This window comes from Loxodonta africana, chromosome 9 (assembly GCF_030014295.1).
Source record: "Loxodonta africana isolate mLoxAfr1 chromosome 9, mLoxAfr1.hap2, whole genome shotgun sequence".
In the NCBI taxonomy this organism is placed as follows: Eukaryota; Metazoa; Chordata; class Mammalia; order Proboscidea; family Elephantidae; genus Loxodonta; species Loxodonta africana.
In genome coordinates, this window is record NC_087350.1 from 4524677 (window position 1) to 4546195 (window position 21519).

At 48.3% G+C, this 21519-nt stretch overlaps 1 pseudogene; it reads left to right on the forward strand.

The window, feature by feature from the left end:
* Positions 1-1030: 1030 nt before the first annotated feature.
* Positions 1031-2897, forward strand: LOC100660523 (armadillo repeat-containing X-linked protein 1-like; annotated as a pseudogene).
* Positions 2898-21519: the final 18622 nt, after the last annotated feature.

Sequence of the window (21519 nt, forward strand, 5' to 3'; positions counted from 1 at the left end):
GGGGTCAAAGGGGGGAGCTTGCTTAGACAGAGACAAAAGGATAGTGGAGAGGGGAGGGAAGCTGAGGCCTGGGGGAGCTGGGCTCCTGAAAGGCTGCTTTGCAGCAGCTGCTCCTGCTCCAGAAATTTGAGACGGGTCTTTTCACAAACACAAATGCCTGGAGAAGAATAGGGGGCATGCTTAGCTGAAATGGCTCGTTTGCAAATGAAAAGGAGATTGAGAGCCCCTCGCATTTTCCAAGTTTTCACCTAAGAGGATGGAGGGTGATTAGCACAAGGAGAGCAGGCTGGAGGACGTGTGCCGCCACTGAACAGATGGGCCAGCCACCGCAGGCGCGTGGGCAGCGCCTGTTTACATAACAATCAGGAGCTGCTGCCTGGGGGGATCCCAGGCCCCCAGAAGTCCAGCGCACAGATACCCTGGCTGGCCCTTGGGTTCCAGGGTGTAGCTCCAGCCAGGGCCCCACAGAAGGCCTTTGCTGCTGCCTGAGGGGATATTCATGTACCCACTGGGTGCAAACGAAACTAAAATAAACCCCACAGCACAGAAGTGGCGAGGTGGCAGCCAGCAGGAGGCAGGCATACGGTTCGTTCCGAGCAGTTATGCTGTATTCGCAGAAAACCCACCCACTGCTGTCCAGTCAATTCCAACTCATAGCAACCCCATTGGACAGAGTAGAAGTGCCCCTTAGGGCTTCCATGGCTGTCAGCTTTACGGAAGCGGACAGCCACTGCAGAGTGGCTGGTGGGTCTGAACCACCAACCTTACTGTTAGCAGCCAAGCGCCTAACCACTGCTCCTCTATATGCATATAGGGGCATAATTTTGCTTGCAAAAAACCCACAGATCTGTCGCCATTGAGTCAATTCCGACTCATAATGACTCTATAGGAGCGAGTAGAACTGCCCCATAGGGTTTCCGAGTAGTGGCTGGTGGGTTTGAACTGCCCACCTTTTCGTTAGCAGTCAAAAGCTTAATGGCTCAAGGCAGGCTAGTCACAATGAGGCTTATAAAGAGAAGAGGAGGGAGAAGGACAGAAGACCAACCATCGGCTACTGATCAACCACTGGCTGACAAGCCCAGTCTGCCTGTTAACTGGGCTCAGAGGTTCTTCCCAGCTGTACCATGGGCCACACATGGGCCACCTGGCTGCTGGGAGATGATGGGGCTGGTGCTTGCTACTGTGTATACAGACTGACCTGGGGCAGAGATGAGAGTGGGAAACTCTGGGACCATGACCAGGAGACTACTGATGGGATAGAGCCTGGGGTGGAGACTAAGAACTCTGGCTAAGCCAGAGGTGGTGGCTGCAGCTGGAGTTGAGGCTGACTCAGTGGCCAAGGCTGAGGAGAGCTTGGGAGCCAAGAGTGGTCGAGATGTAAAGGCAGAGGTCCATTCAGGGCCCCAGAGTAGGAGTGGCCTAGAGGCTAAGGCCAAGGCTCTTTTCAGCACCATAAAAGAACAGGCACGTGCAAAGATAGGCAGAGGGGGTGTGGTGGGTGTCCGCTCTGGGAGCAGGAGACTTGCACTGAGTTTTACCCTGCCTGGGAGGCAGGGGTGGAGGCTGCCACCCGACCAGAGGTAGGACTGGGGGCAGAGCATGTGGAAAACCTGAGGAAAAATCCAAAAGTGAGAAGCACTAGGCCTCTGGCTGCCATGTGGCCTGCCGGCAGGGTTAAGTTCAACTTTCCCTATAAAATTGATGATAGTCTGGGTGCTACAGACCTTCAAAAGGTCCGTAACATCCTGGAGAGATCAAATGATAATTTTATTCAAGAAGTAGTTTCGGTCACTCTGGGTAACAATGCAGCAGATACATTTAACCAAAATGCCATTCGTGATTGGGTAATGTCTCAATTTTTGCAGAAACGATAAAAACAGAAGACCCCATTATCAAGGAAAAGGCTTACGATGCCTTCGTAACTTGAGTGTGATTGCTGAAAGTCAGGGCAAGAGTAAGATGTGTTTTTGGATTCAGCTCTGCAGATGGCTGGGCTAAGACTGTTAACCAACAGGACGGTGACTAATCACTACCAACATTTGCTTTCCTGTTCTTTTCCAGGCTTCGTTTTTCCTGGGAAATCATTCCACCAAGATACAGATTATGAGACTAATTATAGACTTCACTGAAAATTCAGCCATGGCAAGAGAGCTGCTTGGCAGTAAAGTACTGTAAGAGAGATTCTTCTTAATATCATTCCCATATTTGAGATTATAAAAGACAACATAAAAAATGAAGGGTTTGCATCATCTAGGAAAGAATTCAGCAGAAGTTCACTTTTTTTTTTCTTATTCAGAGAATCTGGAGTGTGTGTTAAGAAAATCAAAGAATCTGGAGTGTGTGTTAGGAAAATCAAAGCATTAGCAAATCACAGTGAGCTGGTGGTGAAACTGAAAATCCTAAAAGCATTGATCGAATTCTGATTAGAGATTTGTCCCAAAAGGCAGTGAGGCGGTTTTTTAGTTTACAGTTGGGAACAAGGCATTTTGTAAATTCTTTGTTTTTGACTGTGCTCAGAAGGCAAGAGGATCTTCCGGCTGCCGTACTGGAATTGTAGACAGCGCAGATCACCAGCAGTGATGCCAGCAGGCTGTGAGGTCTGGGCTTACGCCGGATCACTTGAAAGATGCCAGATGAATGTTGAAGCTTGTACAGAGGCAGTTTTTATTGATTTGCTATTGCTATGTAGACTGAGATATTTTTACTCTTCACTTAAACGGACTGTGAACTAATTACACATCATGAATAGGCTACACTTTTGTACTGGTTTATATTTGTCAATCTAAGACTTGTGTTTTATCAATGAAGCAGAAAAAGAAAAAAATTAAAAAAGATGTCTTATTAATTTTTCTCTTTGAATATATATATATATATATATAAAATATATAGTTCTGATAGTTCTGGTCAGCCCCCATCCCACGGTGACCCCATACACAACAAGACAAGAACATTTTGATCCATAGGGTTTCCCTTGGCTGATATTTGGAAATAGATCTCCAGGCCTTTCTTTCATCTTAATCTGTAAACTCCATGGAAACCTGTTCAACATGGTAACAGCAAGCAAGCCTGCACTGACAGACGGGTGGTGCATGGGTATGAGGTACGTTGTCTGGGAATCGAATCTGGGTCACCCCAAAGGAAGGCAAGAATTCTACCACTGAACCACCATTGCCTCATTCCTGTTCTTCAAAGCCCCCCGCTTTCGTGTTGCAGCAGCGCTAGGAAGTGGAGACAATGGCTCTTCCCCTTCGTTCTGTTTCCCGTGGACCACACCTTTTCAGCCAGCCCCCACATCTGGGATGGACCATGTGCCCACTCATGGTTCAGACCCTCGTCTTCACATTCTGACAGGCTCATCCTGATGACCACCGTCACCAAGAGGTCACCCAAACTGGGGAAGCCCATTGTCCTGCCCTAGGGAGACTACCCCTGTGTGTCAAAGCAGTTTCAACTTCTTTGAGTTTTGATTATTTTTAACAGTACTCTTTCCAATTTAAAGAAATGACTAAATTTATTTTAGGTCATCAATTTTTAATTGCCTCTTCCTTTAGGGATTTTTGGGACCTAAGTTCACCATTTTTGCTTTCCGTCTAGACCTTGTTGTTGTGGTTAGATGCTGTCGACCCCATGCATAATAGAATGCTACCTGGCCCTGTACCATGTGCACGATTGGTGGTGGATTAGACATTTGTAGTCCGCAGGGTTTTCACTGGCTGATTTTCCTAGTCCATCTTAGTCTGGAAGTTCCTCTAAAACGTGGTCAGCAGCACAGCAATTTGCAAGCCTCCACTGACAGACGAGTGGTGGCAGTACGTGAGGTGCGCTGGCTGGGGACTGAACCTGGGTCTCCTGCATGGAGAGTGAGAATTCTACCACAGAACCACCAACGACCTCTCAGCATTTGTAGGGCTGTATAAAAACCGTCATTTGCTGGGTGTATTTTTTACATAATGTCAGATGTAGCAGGATTGTTTCCAAAAACCCAGGATGGAACTCCAGAGAATTTAGTGGGCCTGTCAATTCTCCTGCTGATGTCATGGCAACACGCAGCACCTGAGCCTGGCTCCTTGGAGCGTGGAGGGGACCCGCAGGGGCACCTGCAGGGGTCGTTTGCCTTGGAGTCAGTCACTTAGGACTAAGCGCCTCGGAAGGCTTCTGCACAGACTCGTACCTGCCCTGGGAGCTGCACCCTGTCTCTGGCTCTCAGAGTGTGTTCCACCTGCAGGAAGGTGACAGGGCATTGCTGAAAGGACTGCAACAGCTGCTGGTTCCCTCTATTTGGTGTTGGGTCCACATGACAATGCCTGTTGGGTAGGTTTCCAAATGCCCTTCGTGCAAGGCAATTTTATTTCATACATACACGTAACGAGAGGCAGATGGAGAATGAGAGACTTGGAGATGTTTTCACGGCAGCCAGTCGTCCCACAGCCTGGCTCGGCTCAGTGCTGGGCTCCAGGGCTGGGTGGCTTTGGTGCTGGGCAGTGCTGGGCAGGGGCGGCAGCCCACAGCAGGCAACATTTGTGAAGCATCTTCCAGAGGCAAGTGGAATTTAGTATCAAGGATAGGAAATTCGGGACAAAGTTATTGGAGCTGTATGTGATCCTTGGTAGGAGCTGAAAAGAAAAAAAAAAAAAATTAAGCAAAGTTATCAACAAGGGAAAGGTTTATTTGGCTGCTCTTTTGAGAAGGTAATTTTCAGTTTTGCCAGAGAGTGAGACTACTTTGCTCTGCATGTAACAGAAACATTGCCTGGAGTTTTTGCAGGGGCAGTTGTAATTCCTGGCCTCTCTGAAATCCCCTTCTCGCTGAAACACTGTCTGAACTGCTGGTAGAGGCTGTTTGTCCACTGCAAATTTGAGAATGGGAGGGGCAAGCTCAGGAAGCACTTGGCCCTTGCCCTTTATTCTGTCTCCACAGAGGGGACTGGATTCAGTGATTAGTGGGGTTAGGGGCAGCTGACAGGCCAGCCAGCGACAGCGGTCCAGCATCCATCACATGTGCGGAGGGGAGGAGGAGGGCGAGTGTCAGGAACTTTTGCAGATTGTGGGACCCCAGGGGCCTCTAGCACAAAGGCCCAGCTGCTGGTAATAACATCTGCCTGGAGGGCTTCTCCGTGAGGGGCTGGCTTCTGGCGCCTCCCGGGGCAGGTGAGGCCCGCTGACCCCAGGGCCTGCCCACCCAATGCTCTGCAGGGAACACCGTCCTGTGGGGCCCAGGATGGAGCACCTGTTTCCCCCCCGGATGTGGCCTGAAGGGTGCGTACAGAGCCAGGCTCTCTGAGAGATGGCTTCTTTGTGGTGAAATGTTCTTTCTTAGACAACTGTGCGCTTCTGCCTGTTTCATACCATACCTGGCTGCCCCGAGGATGTGGGCCACCCGAAAGCTCAGTTTTGGCGTCCTAATAACCCTGGGGCCCGGAGCTGTGGAAACGGTTACAAACTCGCCTGCTAACCAAGAGGTTGGTGGTTTGAGCCCACCCAGAGATGCCTAGCAAGAGAGGCCTGGTGATCTACTCCTGAAAAATCAGTCACTGGACCGTGACGGAGCACAGTTCTACTGTGACACACATGAGGTCTTCACCAGCCTGAGTCGGTTCCACGGCAATGGGCTTTGTTTTGTCTTCTAACCACTCTGTGCTCAGAGGATTGGGGAAAAAAACGACAAATCAAACTCAGGTTAAAGAAACAGAGCTTTTGTATTGCACACTATATCACATGCCTGAAACTCCTAGCTCAGCGAACTCATTTGTGGCTTGTGTTATGGGGCCCAGATCACCCACGTGCCCCTAGCTCTGACCTTACAGGAGGTATTTGAGTGTTGATTTGGCAAAGGCACCAGTGAGTGAGAATCCCAGGGCGGGGGTCCTGAGGGCCAGCCATACCATGAGAGTCCCAGGGCGGGGGTCCTGAGGGACAGAGATGCCATGAGAGTCCTACAGTAGGGGTCCTGAGGAAGAGCAATGCCTTGGGGGGTGTGGAATGTCACCTCTGTCTTTAATGTGGCCCTGGGGTTTGACTCTTGATTCTGCCTGGGTTCTGAGCTGAAGCGATGGATTGCTAGCTAGGGCTTGGGCAGTGACAGATGCTGCCTGTGTGGGACGGTAGGCTCTCCTCAATGTGGACAGAAGGGCACCCGCCTGAGCCACTGGTACAAGGGGCTGCCTGGGGGGCTGCCTAGCATCGGCCTGGCTGAAGGCACAGCCTGGGAGCCGGAGGGACAGGCCCAGTACGGTCCAAGGCTGAAAGAGGTCAGAGAGAGGCCTTGAACACCCCCAAGGAGGGTAGCAAAGCCCTGGGTGTTGGCTCAGCCAGGCTGCAGAGGTGTGCATTTCCACTTCATGGGGGCTTCTCCATGGTTGTGTGGCTTCACATGGCTCCAAATGCCTCCAAAACTGCTGCAGCATCTGAACGTAATGTTTCCATCTAATTTAGCAAAAGAGATGGATTTGAGGGTAGAAACGTAACTCCCAGGCTCCTTCCTCTCTCTCTCTCTTTTCAAATAAGCAAGCACATATTGTGCTGTACCCCTGGCCTCAGCGAGAGGCTAATTACACTCTGGCTTCCCTATTGTTCCCAGGAAGGCAAAAGCTAAACATGCTGCTGGCAGAGGAGGGGGGCAGAAGTGCCCGTGGGCAGCCCTTTCTCTCCCTGTGGAGCCAGGCCCTGCCAACAGCCTGGCAACTGCTTGGCCTGGGGGCATGAGACTGGCTGCACACCCAGGCTGCCTGTGCGCTGGGGGGTTCTGGGAGAGGGTCTGTGTGGTGTACACATTGGTGGGAGATTGTTCGTGCTGTGGAATATTTTTTTCATTCTGTAGCTCTCAATAGAGGTTTACTCTCACTGGAAGCAGAAGGCCCAGCTCTCTTTGTCATAACTTCCCTGGGCAATGTGAGACAAAATCAGTCTAACACGTGTCTAGTGACCTTGTGTTACACGGTCCAAGCTACCCACATTCCTCCTAACTCTGACCTTGTTGTTCACTGTGTTTGAGTCAACCCGGCTCATGGAAACCCTGTGAACAATGGGATTGGATTGTCACGATCCATAGGGTTTTCATGGACTGATTTTTTGGAAGTAGATTGCCAGTCCTTTCTTCCTACTCTGTCTTAGTCTGGAAGCTCTGCTGAAACCTATTCCGTATCATAGCAACACACAAGCTCCCAGTGGCAGACAGTTGATGGCAAAGCATGAGGCATAGTGGCTGGGACTCGAACCTAGGCTGGTCAATCAACAGAGTACAGAGAAGTGATGGTTCATCTCTCCCGAGTGTAAGTCATAAACGTGATGCAGCTTCCATCTGGTTTATTGTGATGCTCTTGCTGGAGCCCTGAGGAATACAGTGAAGAAGCACAAATAAGCCCTTGGAGAGAGGACACATAGAGAGGCCTGAGACTACATGAAGAGATGCCTGGCCAATGCCCAGCAGCTCTAGCCACTGTCTGACTACATCTGCAGAGGACCCTAAGCCAGAACCACCCTGCTGAGATTTCCTTGAAACCATCAGAGATAATAAAATAAGTTTTGGGGTGATTGGTTACACGGTCATAGATAACTGAAACATCCAGTGCTCCTTACTCTTAAGCTCTGTGTTTCAGAATCAGTGAAACCAAATGCTTCCCCGGACAGACAGCGGGTGCTTGTGACAGATGGTCTACTAGTTCTTCTCCCGTCACTTCCAGCTCTTCTTTTCCAGAAGGCCTCTTCCAGATGATGGGCACCAATATCGTGCCCTGGGCTTGCTTATTCGCAAGTGACTCTTCGCTTACTTGCTTAGAATTTCTCCCTTGCCTTCATGAAGAATTCCAAGTACCTTGGAATAGTGACTCAACAAGGTAAAATAAAATCTAAGACATTGGTGAGCTTTTGCAGAAAAGTGGGGAAGAGAAATAAATAGGCCAGGAACCTGAAACTAGATACTGCGTTTGAGTTAACATTTAACTCTAATTTTTCTGCAGCTAAGGTCTTTTTTTTTTCTTTTTTAATTAAAAATGTCAGCTTTTAATTTAAAAAAGAACACCAGCAGTCCTTCAGGCAAGCCAGCTTATTTCCCTGGCTCTTACGTCCAGGAAAATTAAGTATTAGAACATTGCTGTTGTTGTCATGTGATGTCAAGTCGATTTTCGACTCATAGCGGCCCCATCTGAACATAAAAAAAAAAAAAAATTTGGAAAAAGATAGCATACAATGTTCTTAATGGTATTTGTTTTTTAAAGAAGAACCATCCGTCTCACAGGTCGCTTTTAGTGTCGTTGTATAACACAGGTTTTGGGCTCATGCTTGGTCCTCTGGTGACAGTATGTCTGCTGGAAGCTGGGCGGAGCTCAAGAAACCTGGAGGATAGACTTCACCTTGGCAGGAGCAGGCCAGGGCAGCGCTTCTGTGCTGTTGATGGAGGCCAGACCCACGTGCTCGGGACTCCTCCTGCCCAGGCAGAGCTCTCACATGCAGTCCTAAAGTTCAGTCCAGAGCGGTGGTTCAGGCAGAGCCAGGGGTTTGACCTGAGGGCTGGTCAGCCCCAGCTTCTCCCTTAGGTGTCTTGGCTGAGCTTTATTATCTGGACAAGCTGTAGGATCTCGGAGCACAAGAGATGGTTTTGAGTGAATGGCTTCATTAATTCTTTGTCATGACCTGAGCCCAGGCTGAGGCTCCTCTGAGGGCTCCTGTCTCACAGCCCCGGGAGATGATCCTACCACCATCCTCTCAGAGGGGTTGGCCAGTCCTCTCGTTACCTCCACTGAGCAATGGCTTTGCAGTCCCATTGACCACAGGGATGCTGCATTCGTTCTCACAAAGTGGGGCACACAGACACTGCCAGCGTTTTCGGGCTGTATTCCCCTGCACCAACCGTACATCTTTCTTTACCTGACCTGACTTCCCAGGACGGGAGCACTGCAGTACTTGGTATCTCTTGTCGTTTCACTGGGATGTTCACCACGGAATGGAACACAGCTTTGCCTTTGCTGTGAGTGAGGTGGGACGTTTTGTTGGGACATCTCTCTCCTGCCTTCCCTTTCTCATGCGTCCTCCACTCCCACTCTGTCTGCAGAGATGAAGTGGGTGCAGGACATGGGGTTTTTCCTGGAGGCTGTCTGAGTGGGCTCTCTGAGTGCCTGTTCTTCAGCGGTGCACAGGTGTGGTAGGCATAGGTGTCTGCACACCCCACCCTGGGCCTCCAGCCACCTCCAAGGGGTGGTACCCATAGGGGCAGAGCTCAGGGCCTGGTGAGGAGGCCAGGACAGGGGTTCTAGGTGGGCCATGAAGATGGTCTGGCCCTGAACAAAACCCAGGAACTTGGTGAAACCCTGGAGCAGGGAGGGAGTGGGACAGGTGGGGGAGCCCCAGGGAATACCAAGGTAGAATTTCTCACCAATGCGCTGTGACAGCTTTAGCTCTGGACTTGTGGAGAAAAAAAGAATGTGTGAAATCCTGTGATCCTGAGATTCACACCAGCCAGAAGAACATTATTTTTTTCTGGCAAAAACTGAAGCAAACCCATGGCCACTGAGTCAATTCCGACTCTTAGTGACCCTATAGGACAGAGTAGAACTGCCTCATAGGGTTTCCAAGGCGCAGCTGGTGGATTCGAACTGCTGACCTGTTGGTTCGCAGCCATAGCTCTTAACCACTGTGCCACAATAAAAATGCTCCTTCCTCCTACCTTCTAATTCCACGAAGTTCAATTAATTCACACATAGCTGGTCACTAGATGCAGACTCTTACAAAATGGGACAAAGAAACACACCAGATGGGCCTTCTCAGAATTACCTTGTCATGCCTGTGCCCAGCTGCGACCTTTCCTGCTATTTCTCAGCCCAGGGAGCTGGCGAGCTCTCTCCCCCGTCCCCACCTCTTTCCATTAAAGGAATGGAGCAACAGTTGGAGTTTATCGGAGGTATGGGAGGCACAGGATCTTTTCTGGGGTCTCACCTGCACTCTGTGTTGAGTCATTCATGTTTGGAACTCCGATTTGTGCCGTCTCTGAGGACCACATGCTGAGGTGATGCAGGTGCCTCCGTACAGAGGGTTTTCTGTCCACGTGTGCTCTATGCTCTGCCTGGCTGGATTTGGGACCTCCGGGTGCAGCTGTCTACACCCTCTGACTGGTGTTCGTCCGGGTTTGAGTCAGTGATGTTTCAACTGCGTTTCTGAATCCACCTACCAGACACGTCTCTAGAGAAGTCATGGCAGCTCCTTCTCTGTTGTGTCCACAACATTGCTGGGGCACACCTCTCCCCTGGGTCTTCACATCATGGCACATCGCTCAATTCCTTGCACCTTCGTGTCTCAGTTGGTGAATGAGCTAACAGCTGTACGTGCCCAGAAGCTACTTGAGAAATGATGGCTATGACAATTATGGTGGTGACCTGTATATTACTTGAAGCCGTGGTGGACAGAGTTTCCCCCCAGATTCCCCTTCTAGAAGGATGCATTGCCCCAGCCAGAGGGAGTGGGGTTACCTGTCTGCTTCCCCAGGATCGCCTCAGCTGCAGGAGGCCCATATCCGGTGATGATAGAGACAGGGGTGTAAAATGGGTCACTATGGCCCAACAGGGGATAACTCTGCAGGGACGTGGAAGCTCCCAGGCACCCTGAGGTGCCAGCCAAGGCTGTTTGGGTCCTGAATCCCCTGCCCAGTTCTGCCCCTTCTCCAGGGCCGTGGATCCAGGCATGCCTTAATAAAACCCCACATGCCAACCACTCTGCTGGAGTCCTCTGGGACAGAGCACAGGGTGTCAGAGCTGGGGAGCCCAAGAAGTCACCTCCCTGCCCTCTTTCACTGGGAGCAGAGACTAGTCCGAGAGGTAGAGTGGTGCTCAGGAGTGATCCAGGACCCCGTGAGGCCACACTTCCCATGAGGCTAGCTGAGAACAGCATTGAGCAACACATGGAGGGCCTGAGAGCCGGGGTTTCCAAGAGGAGCCCATGTAGTGGCCTTGGCAATGTGGATCCATTTAGTTCCCCAAGATGACTCCGACTCATGGAGACCCCATGCATGTCAGAGTAGAACTGTGTTCCATACGGTTTTCAATGGCTGATGTTTTGGAAGTAGATCACAAGACTTTTCTTCTGAGGTGCCTTTGAGTGGACTCAAACTTCTAAGCTTTTGGTTAGTAGCAGAGCGCTTATCCATTTGTGTCACCCAGGGATGCCCCAAGCATGCCCATTTCTAAAAGGAGCCCGCTGGTGCAAAGATCCCCAAGTCCCTTCCCTTCCTCAGGGCATCCGGTTTCTTGGCTTCAGCATCCCCAAGAGGCAGTAGGGAGAGTGGGATCAGACCCCACCAAGCCTTTCCTTATGGCCCTGGGAGGATCACAGAAAACCTGTTTTTCTGGGTTGGTGATTTCGTTCCTAGGTTACAAGGTAGCCTCCTCTCTCACGGTTCTGAACACAGATACGTAGAGCAACCAGAACCAGCCAGATTTCCCCCTTTCCTTAAACCTGTCAAGGGTGGTTCTGAGCTGCAGGTCATGTGGTAATGGGAGGAGCATAGCACTGAGAACTAGACTGGGGTTCCCCTCTCTGCTCTGGCTTTTGGGAAAGCCGTGTGATCTTGGCTACATTGGACTGCCGGAGTCACGGACCTTCATAACTAAACTGGGGATGGCCGTCCATTCAACCCGCACTGGCCAGTGCTGCCGCTATGTGGAGCTGCCTTTCCCTCATTACAGGCAGTGTCTTCTACCAAAACTCAGGTGAACTCTGTTACAAAGAATCCTTGAATGAGAAAAAAAAAAAAAAAAATTTTTTTTTTTTCTCATTCAAGGAAGCCTCTGGAAAAGAGATGTCTAGGGAGAAAAGAGGACTCAATAAAATAGAAACTGTGAGTGAGAGCCTGGAACAGTTTTGTGAATATAGTCAAATGAGAAGACATAAGACAAAAAAAAAAAAAAGATAACTAAAAACAAAGTTAAACAATAAGCTCCACGAGACAGTTGTGGTGCAAATATGAAACAGAAAATGACATGACTTTTAACCATAAAGAACTGGTAAGAAAGGAGAAATGATTAGACCTAAATGTAGGGATATTGCCCCCCAAATTGTCTGCAGTGTGTGTGATTGCTTTATCGAGAAAGAAGTCCAATCCCAAGGCACCTGAATCAAACAGTATTTTATAGATACAATAGCATAAATGACCTTTATTTATTTCCAGTTGTTAGAAATAGTTTATGGACAAAGCACAAACAACTTGTTTTTCACTAAAGTAAAAATTGTAAACGCTAATGTCTTAGTTACCCAGTGCTGCCGTAACCCAGATATCACAAATGGTGGGCTTTAAAGAACGGGAATTTATTTTCTTACAGCTCTAGAGGCTAAAAGTCCAAATCAGGGTGTCAGCCTTGTCAATTCCTTCCTTGTCTGTAGCCCCAGGAATTCCTTGGTTCCTTAACGTTCTTTGGTTTTGCAGATGATTCTCACATGGCTTCTGTCTTCCGGAGTGTGTGTGTCTGTGGCCATTCTGCTTTATATAACTCTGAAGTGATTAGATTTTAAACCCACTGGGTATGATTTAATTAGCATAACAAAAAATCCTATTTCCAAACAGGTATGTTGTTGCTGTCAGCTGCTGTCTCGTCGGCCACCAACTCACGGTAACCTCATGTATAATAGAACAAAATGCTGCCTGGTCCCATGCCATTCCCATGATTGGTGGTGGATTGGACTGTTTTCACCCGTAAGGTTTTCACTGGGTGATTTTCAGAAGTAGATCAGGCCTTTCCTCCCAGTCCATATTAGTCTGGAAGCTCCGCTGAAACTTGCTCAGCAGCCTAACAACTCGAAAGCCTCCACTGACAGATGGCTGCAGGTGAGGTGCACTGGCTGGGAATCAAATATTGCTCCCCCCAAGGAGAGGGAGATTTCTACCACTGAACCAACGCAAGATTTTGTTTGTTTGTTTACATGAATCTTTGTGCTTCTGGTGATTTCCCTAGGATATATTCCTAGGGAGGGAATTACAGGGTTAACATGTACAAATATTTTTAAAGCTCTACAATGTGAAATTGCTGTCAAGTAAGGCTCCATTTATTATTATTATTTTTTTCTTTTGGAGACCAGTAAATACGCGTTTCATTGTTTTTATTCCTTGAACTTATGTTGTCGTTGTTGTTAGGTGCCGTCAACTCAGTTTCGACCACAGAGACCCTGTGTACAACAGAACGAAACATTGCCCTGTCCTGCGCCATCCTGACAATCATTGTTATGCTTGAGCCCATCATTGCAGCCACTGTGTCAATTCATCCTGTGAAAGGTCTTCCTCTTTTTCACTGACTCTCTACTTTACCAAGCATGATGTCCTTCTCCAGAGACTGATCCCTTCTGACAACATGTCCAAAGTATGTGAGATGAAGTCTTGCCATCCTTGCTTCTAAGGAGCATTCTGGCCGCACTTCTTCCAAGACAGATTTGTTCATTCTTTTGGCAGTCCATGGTACATTCAATATTCTTCACCAACACAACAATTCAAAGGCATCAGTTCTTCTTCCGTCTTCCTTATTCATCGTCCAGCTTTCGCATGCATGTGAGGCGATTGAAAACTCCACGGCTTGGGTCAGGCAAAACTTAGTCCTTAAAGTGACATCTTTGCTTTTCAACACTTTAAAGAAGTCTTGTGCAGCAGATACTCTATTGTGCTGATTGAAGGAGGGAAATATTGCTGACTGCAGGAAGGCCAGGATGGGCTGATGAATCAAGATCAAGTTCAACCTTAAACTTTATCAGCTTATCTGATTTTCTCTCCTCTCCCTTCTCTTTCTCTATCTCCTCCCTTCCTCTCTCCCACTTTCCTTCCTTTTCTATCCTTTCATCCTACCATGATTTTTTAAAGCTTCTTCAAAATACTACAGTAGCAAATCTTTCAGAGCTTCAGAAGGTTAGAAACTTTTCATGACAATAGTAAGGGACTAAAGGCCTCTACAAGATTTAGTAATTGAAGGCCACACAAAATATGTCTCAAGTAATCTGGAGAGAGGGAACTTTTGTGAGAAGGCTAAGAAGCTCCCCTCCTCCCAAAACTTCTGAGAAAATGAGATACTTTGTCTATACTAAGGAAAGCAGAAAGTAATTTATCTATACTGAGGAAAGGATAAAATTGAGATTCCAGGAGTTTAAGAGAACCATGTACACCAAATCCACTCTCTGATTTTTCTCAAGAATTCGAAGGCCTGCAGAAGCTTCCTGTCAATCTGCAGGTCAAAATTTGCCCCTCCACTAAGTACAAGTAACTGAGGAGGACTTGATCTTAAACTGTGGTTGCTATACATATTTTTCTCGGTTTTGATCCCTCTCTTGCCTCAGGGATAACTTGACTGAGGCGGCTTCCTTCCTGTCCAGGTAAGGCACTTCTGCACCTCAGATGGTTCTTCGGGGTCGTGAATGTCACTTCGGTCTTGTGGTTCTGTCAATCATATAAAACATTATGGGGAAAGCTGCCAAGAACTGGCTCTTTACTGTTGTTTCATGACTTGTTTTGGCCCAACCTCTGAAGTCGGACCAGGCTCTTCAAATATTTATAAACCCAGTACCCTGAAATTTCACTGAGTGCTTAACTTTGTGCAGGGTACTCCATAAATGTCCATAAATGTAGGACATGGCCCTGGGCACAAGGCTGTTTAGACTGGTTGAGGTGACAATATGTACTTAGGAAAGAATTGGATAAAAACACACATTAAAAAAAAGAAGTTACTTATTGAACCTTCATTATGTGTCACACTGGGGAGTAGTTGGCCACACTTAAATGAAGGACCTGAACGGCCCGGGGAGTTTGGACTTTATCCTCAGGTCAGATGGACATCATTAGGGCTTTTTGATTTGAGGAGTAAAATGTAATTTGTGTCTAAAAATAGACTGGTAGTTATTTCTTTTCTAGATTCCAAAGAGGAAAGACCAAGATATAACATCTATGGTCAAAAACTGACTGAAGAATAATTAATTTTAATTCTTGAAAATGTATTTATCAGTGCAGCCATATTGATCATTCACACGTGGAAGGCTGACATGTAATAGTTGGTGCCTGGGGGAGCTAACTGGCCTGCTCTGTACATGAAACACCACTGTAGAAAAATAGTCAAGGAGGTATGCTGGGCCATCATCAAATGGAGTTGAATGTGTTTCTTTGGTCTGTGTCTTAGTCATCTAGTGCCGCTGTAACAGAAATACCATAAGTGGATGGCTTCAACAAACAGAAGTTTATTATCTCACAGTCTAGTAGCTACGGGTCCAAATTCAGGGTGTCAGCTCCAGGGTAAGGCTTTCTATGTTGGCTCTGGAGGAAGGTCCTTCTCATCAGTGTTCCCTTGGTTAAGGAGCTTTTCAGCACAGGGACCTGGGTCCAAAGGATGCAGCTCCTGCTCTTCATTCTTGGTGGTATGAGGTCCCCATGTCTCTCTGCTTGCTTCTGTTTTATATCTCAAAGAGATTGGCTTAAGACACTATCTAGTCTTGTAGATCTCATCAATATAACTGCCACTAATCCATCTCATTACACCATGGTGATAGAATTTACAACATATAGAGAAATCACATCCGATGACAAAATGGTAGACAATCATACAATACTGGGAATCATGACCTAGCCAAGTTGACAGATGTTTTGAGGAGACACAATTCAATCCATGACAGTCAGTTCAAAATTTGTAGCTAAAATGGAAGAAAAAATAGGGGTTTAAAATGGATAGTAGTACAAGATGGTGACCTAAAGTTAGTGGAGATAGATGCTACATTGAAAAGCTATGAAGATGAGTAAGTAATGAGAAAGGTGGTTGGGTTACAAAGAAATATGGAAGGAAAACTAGAGAACTGAAAAAAAAAAAAAGATGTGGGGATGAGTGTAGTAAAGATGACAAATTGGGAGAGGAAGATTAAGCAGAAAAAACCTCTTCATGATTCAGAGCACTACAAGGAATGACAGATTAAGAGCTGTGTTTGGAGATGAATGGGGAACCTAGAACAGCGAGGACTCTAGGTGAGTAGAGAAAGTTGGGGGAAGAAAAGGAAATGAAGCAAAGGGAATGGAGCCGGCATATACACAATGCTGACAGTGATGCAGGCTGGCCTGCTTCGGCTCTCACCTTCTTACTTGTTTTCTCTCCAGGTTCCGGGTGTCCAGGGGCTAAACCTACAACACAGGAAGTGTGACTGGGCATGGTGCCCTTAAGGATCTAGAGGCTGAACCCTGAGCTGGGAGGTCAAAGCTATGCTAGCAAGAAGGTGATGAATATCTGGGTTGTAGATTTGGTGTGAGTTTTGGGTTGAAAATTAACCATCAGATGTAATGGTCAGATGTATCTATTTCCTTTTTCTTTTTGGTAGCCGAAGGGAGGCGCTTGGCTATTAACTGAAAGGTCAAAGGTTTGAGTTCACCCAGAGGCATCTTGAAAGAAAAACCTGGTGGCTTTCTGAAAAAGTCAACCATTAAAACCCTATGAAGCACTGTTCTACTCTGACACATTTGGGGTTACCATGAGTCCAGCTGATTGGACAGTAACTGGTAGTTCTGGGTTAAAAAATTACAAACCCATTGCCCTCGAATTGATTCCAATTCAAAATGACCCTATAGGACAGAGTAGAACTGCCCCGTTGGGTTTCCAAGGAGCAGCCGGTGAATTCAAACTGCTGACTTTCTGGTTAGCAGCCAAATGCTGAACCTTTTCACCAGCAGGGGCCCAGTCGCAGGCAGAGGATTACTATTACTAAAAATACCAGGAGTGGAGAATTCCCCTTCCGTGCCTTTCGTACCTTCCTGTGACAGCTCTTGGGACATGCTGTTTTCTTAGGGAGGAAAGTCGTGTGAAAAGGGGATCTTTAGAGAGAGGAAGGAGGGAAAGAGCCTGGTTTGGGAAGGCTCCCTCTCCAGGACTTTCTGCAGGCCCTGGAGGTGCACAAGGCTCCCATGGGGTGTGCTCAGTTGGTGGCACATCCTAAGAAGGGGATAGGAGTGCTGACTGGAGCACCACGTATATGATGGGCCTTATAAAATGGCAACTTTTAGAGAGCTGCAAGCCCCTCCGTTGGGGTCCTGAGTGTGTGCTCACATGATTGGAAAGCTACCTACCAACGTAAAAACTGGAATGAGAGGAAGGGCTCAGAAGACTCTTCCTTGTGGGTTACGGGGCAGTGAAGGACCTGCCAACAGATGGTATTCTCATGGGATACAGGGAGGTCAATTCTATGACCTGTTTTCCAAGAAATAGCTAGGCATGTCCTGTGGAGCAGATTAGAAGAGCCTTTCTCGTGAGCAGGGTATCCAGGTAGGCAGATACATAGTCCAGCAGATACATAGATTGATAAACAGATAATACACACACATCTACCTAGGGTTTACTGCAGCATACGTTTGAAAACACATTTCCTCCGTAAAATCATATTAATAACAACACGGGGGGCTGATTTAACCTTATGGTGAGCACTTCACACTTCATCCTCGCAATAGCCCTATAAAATAGGAACTGCTTGGAGTGGAAGCCCAGGGTCTCAGTACAGGACTGGAAACCCATGCTGAGTAACTGGAGTCAGGGCTCTGTTCAGCTGCGAGGAGCACACGTGACCGGTCATCCCCAGACTTCAGGGCTCTGTTCAGCTGCGAGGAGCACACGTGACCGGTCATCCCCAGACTTCAGGGCTCTGTTCAGCTGCGAGGAGCACACGTGACCGGTCATCCCCAGACTTCAGGGCTCTGTTCAGCTGCGAGGAGCACACGTGACCGGTCATCCCCAGACTTCAGGGCTCTGTTCAGCTGCGAGGAGCACACGTGACCGGTCATCCCCAGACTTCAGGGCTCTGTTCAGCTGCGAGGAGCACACGTGACCGGTCATCCCCAGACTTCAGGGCTCTGTTCAGCTGCGAGGAGCACACGTGACCGGTCATCCCCAGACTTCAGGGCTCTGTTCAGCTGCGAGGAGCACACGTGACCGGTCATCCCCAGACTTCAGGCAAACAAGTCAGGGCTCTGTTCAGCTGCGAGGAGCACACGTGACCGGTCATCCCCAGACTTCAGGGCTCTGTTCAGCTGCGAGGAGCACACGTGACCGGTCATCCCCAGACTTCAGGGCTCTGTTCAGCTGCGAGGAGCACACGTGACCGGTCATCCCCAGACTTCAGGGCTCTGTTCAGCTGCGAGGAGCACACGTGACCGGTCATCCCCAGACTTCAGGGCTCTGTTCAGCTGCGAGGAGCACACGTGACCGGTCATCCCCAGACTTCAGGGCTCTGTTCAGCTGCGAGGAGCACACGTGACCGGTCATCCCCAGACTTCAGGGCTCTGTTCAGCTGCGAGGAGCACACGTGACCGGTCATCCCCAGACTTCAGGCAAACAAGGAGAGTGAGTTTGAGCGGATGTGTTGTAGCTGCTGTCACATCAGCCTCTGATCCGTGGTGACTCCATGTCCGACAGAATGAGATGCTGCCCGGTTCTGCCCCACCCCCGCGATCGGTTGTGGATCAGATCATTGTGATCCACAGGGTTTTTGTTGGCTGATCTTCAGAAGTAGATCTCCAGGTCTTTCTTCCTAGTGGTGTTAGTCTGGAAGCTCCGCTGAAATTAGTTCAGCATCAGAGTAACACGCAAGCCCCCACCGACAGACTAGTGGCTGCACACGAGGTGCACCGGCCGTGAATCAAGCCTGGGTCTCCAGGTGGAAGGCGAGAATCCTACCACCGAACCACTGATGTCTCACAGGAAAGTGCCGTCAAACCTGAATAAAAGGTAAGCAATAAAGAGGTAAAGAGGACAGAGTTACCACTTCCAAGGAAGCACTGCTGGATGGGGGAGGAAACCGAGGTCCCACACTCCACCACAGTCTCCAAATTGGTTTGGATTGCACACACCATTAATAAACACTTTTCCATTATATGTCTCATCTATGTAGGATAAAACATGAATATAAACACAAGTTCTATTATGTTCTTCCTTCCCCTATGGAGCTACCTGTGCATCTCACTTAGACACCAAGGCATATGGGAATCACAGGTGGAGAATACAAAGACCAGTTGCTCTCAAGCCTTTTATTTCAGGCTTGAAAAGTAAAGGAGAAGTTGGGTAGATACAATGTGTAAAGTAAAAAGAAAAGATTTAAGGGCTTGCTGGTTGAAAGGCTTAATAAGGGCTTAACATATAGGGTGGAGCATTTGTTTTTAGAAACTGTCTTTGGGAAGTTGAGACTCAGGTGGGTATGAAAAACGGCAGTTTTGAATGAAGGTATCCTTATGGAAATTCCCATGAAGCACTGTGTTTCAGTGGTAGAATTTTCTCCTTCCATGCGAGAGCTGCCCTAACACAAATGCCACAAGTGGGTGGCTTTAAAGATCAGGAATTTATTGCCTCACATTTTTGGAGGCTAAAAGTCCAAATTAGGGTGTTAGCTCTAGAAGGGGGCCTCTTCTTACTGGTAGTCCTGGGTGCTCCTTGGCCTTCTCTGGTGTATAGATGGGTTCTCATGTGGTGTCTGTCTTCCCCTGTGTATCTGTGTGTCTGTTCTGCTCTTTTTTCAGGCATCACTCAGAAGGGATTAGGTTTAGGACCCTCTCTCGTCCATCAGATCTCACTAGCATAACAAAAGAACCCCCCCATTTCCAAACACGGTCACATTCACAGGTACAGGGGATAGGACTTCCACACATACTTTGAGGGACACTGTTGAATCCATAGCATCCATTCTGGTTTGCAGCTGCTCCTGTCACAGGGCCCCCCCCCCCCCGAGGGCTGGCTATCCATCAGAGGACGTTGTTTGTCCCTCCGTGTCCACGTCTGTCTTCTAAATCGGATGTGACCAACTCGACCAACCTAAAAGCCTGCAGACATGTGGCACCACGGGCGCATATGCACACCAGGGGAGGTGACTCTAAGCTAGCTGCTTGAAGACCCCTTTTGTTCCTGGCATTTGTTATTGTTATTAGTTGTCCTCAAGAGGGCTGTGACTCATGGTGACCTTTTGTACAGCAGAACACACATTGGCATGTTGTGAGTCCACTGTTGCAGCCATTGTCTCATTCCATCTCAGGAAGGAAATCTTGGGCTGAAGAGAACAGGCATATCTTGCCCCTCAGGGTAAATAGTTTCTCAAGCCTTCACTATTTGTTAAATTGTAGGCGGGTCTTTTCGCTTGGCTGAGGCTAATTTGATTTTATAATCAACCACAACAGGGCATTAAAAAAAAAAAAGAATTGCCCAGCTTTTAGGTCCATTTGGACCATGAATCCTACTAGGGTTCTGTGTGAAATGTCATGGTGTCCTTTCAGCTTGGAAGAAAGAAACACCAACTGTCTTCACGTGATGGGTGGAAATAATGTGTCTCAGCCACTTTTACAAACAGCTGGCCCATCTAGAACCTTACATTACCGCAGCCTGAGGCAAGAGGCTTCAGGTTTGGGTCATATTGAAAGAAGGCAATAAAATGGGTTACATTCCAAATTCCGGAAACCCCAGAGTCTATCCACTAGGCCCTTAGCAGAACTATTTGCCTGTCACTTAGGTGACCAAGTACCTGAGACAGTCCCTGCGGTTCACGTGTCCTGGAACTGGGCTCCTTTCTTCCAGCTGCACTGCTGGTTGGTGTGAGTAATCTGTCTGAGATGCCCTGGTGACCTCAGAGGACAGTGCAGAAATCTGGGAGGAAGAGGAGCTCACCTCCAGGTCTGGGGCTCTGACCAAAGATGCCAAACACTCCATGTTCCTCTCACTGCTGTGGAGGAAAGCCCATTTCATGGGCGAGAAGACTGAGGTGAGGATCGCAAGAGTGAGCTGGGGTGCTGGTCCTCCGGGTGGCCCCTGGCAGAGTGGGCTGGAGTCCAGACTCCCCCGCCCACAAAGCAGGCTGTCTTCACAAAGCCTTGTGCTCCTCACTACCAGCAAGGTAGAGGAAAGGGGCCTAATGGAGCACGCTGGATGCCTCATCAGCAGCTGCAGCTCAGCCACCATGCTGGGGTTTAAATCCCAATTCCACTGGCCAGGAGTGTGGACCTGGCAGAGCTTTTTTTTTTTTTAAACCTCTCTGAATCTCAATTTATATCCTGTCCAAAACCAAATCAAACCCAGTGCCATCGAGTTGATTCCAACTCATAGCAACCCTATAGGACAGAGTAGAGCTGACCCACAGAATTTCCAAGGAACGCCTGGTGGATTTGAACTGCTGACCCTTTGGTTAGCAGCCGTAGCACTTAACCACTAAGCCATATATCCTGTCAGCTGGGGTAAATGACACCTGAGTCACAGAGTGTATGAGGATGAAATAAGATGATGAGGGCTGGGGGCTCTTAAACTTTAGCAGAGATCAACAGCCAGACAAAGGCTTGTTGAGGCTCAGGGGTCAGGCCCTCAGCCCAGGAGGGCATGGTTAACTAGGTCTGGGCTGAGCCCTGAGCATCTAACAGGGTCCCAGGTGATGCTGCTAATCCAGGGAACCCACTCTGAGGACCACTGATGCAAGCTACCATCCAGAACAATGCCTGACGGGCTCTGAGTATTCTAAAAGTGGTGGCTACTGTGTTTATTAACCCACGTGCCCTGGGGGTGTTTCTCCACCTAGG